This window comes from Grammomys surdaster, unplaced genomic scaffold, assembly GCF_004785775.1.
Source record: "Grammomys surdaster isolate TR1022 unplaced genomic scaffold, NIH_TR_1.0 126118, whole genome shotgun sequence".
Lineage (NCBI taxonomy): Eukaryota > Metazoa > Chordata > Mammalia > Rodentia > Muridae > Grammomys > Grammomys surdaster.
Window position 1 is genome coordinate 3,526,293 of NW_021620926.1, and position 1,405 is coordinate 3,527,697.

A 1,405-nucleotide genomic window follows, 5' to 3' on the forward strand; every position below is an offset into this window, starting at 1 on the left:
CTCTCTCTCTCTCTCTCTCTCTCTCTCTCTCTCTCTCTCTCTCTCTCTCTCTCTCTCAAGCTGACATGCATAATGATAGAGTACTCATATACATTAAATAAAAAGAAAAGTTGGAGTCCTATAGTTTTGCATGCTCAATCTTGATGGTATAAATATCGCATGCATATAGTAACAGTAAACTTAGAACATTTGCTATTGACATACCCTATATTCATACATCAGGGCTCTTCCATAGCAGTTATTAATATTGTACTGGAGGTCATTGTAGTAGTTGATACAGCTGTGGCCATCTAGGCTATGCTTATGGTAGAGACTTTGAAAGCATGGAACAAGTTAAAGACTAGTTATGATGGAACTGATATTTTTTTCTGATACATATTTTACTGTGGTTGAAGTTTCCTGTGGCTTCTATTAAAAATCCAAACCTAAAACGGCTACCTGAGGATTCATCAGCTCACTTTCAACAGAAAAGGAAGCTATTTTTTTCATCCTCTGTCAATAACCATAGTTACCTCTCTATTGCTCAGTAGCTCCTCTGTGCTGGCCACCAGGGATGAAGGAGGCAACCTCTTAACCTCTTTCTTCCTCTCCTCAGAGTCTCTGACCTCTCAGACAACTGAGCTTTTGAATTGCAAATCTCAACATTTTAATTCCTGCCCCTCTCGTCAAATTTATTTTTAGCTCTGATATTAACTACTTTTCTGCTACTTCAAATCTTAAAAAGCTTACATTTTCATTTTTAATAAAATGCTTAATTAATCCTTGCAAACATTGTTTTTTAACATACTTCATTTAAATTTATAATATTATAGGTACATCATTTAAAATCCAAAAGTAAATTTCTCTGCCCTATAGCTGATATATCCTTCGGGAATGGACAAATGCTTATGAGACAAAAATGAGTCGCTTAGTATATTTTAGCTTTTTTATGAACTAAGTAATAAGATCTGAATTCTTATTTACTTTTGCCTTTTCATGATTAAGTACATTTTCTTTCTGTTCAGACTTCTAAATATAATATATGCTCAGAATTTAAAAGCCAGAGACAAGAATGAGATTGTAGCACAGTAGCAAGGGTTCTTACCTTTCATGCATAAAGTCCCAGGTTCAATTCCTCACATACTATAAATGAGACATGCTTTGTGGACCTATAATCCTAGCACTTGAATGGTGGAAAGAGGAAGATCAGACTTAAAAGCCATTCTTTCGATATCTAGTGAACTGGCTACATGATATTCTGGCTCAATTAAAAATAAACAGAGACAATGACAGGAAAAACAGAAACATAGTCATTGTAGTAATTGCATAGGACATCCATAGCACAAGTACTACAACCTGGGTGGTTTTTAAATCAGAAATCTATTCCCTCCATTTTGGAGGTAAGTTCTCCAAAGCCAAGGTTTTG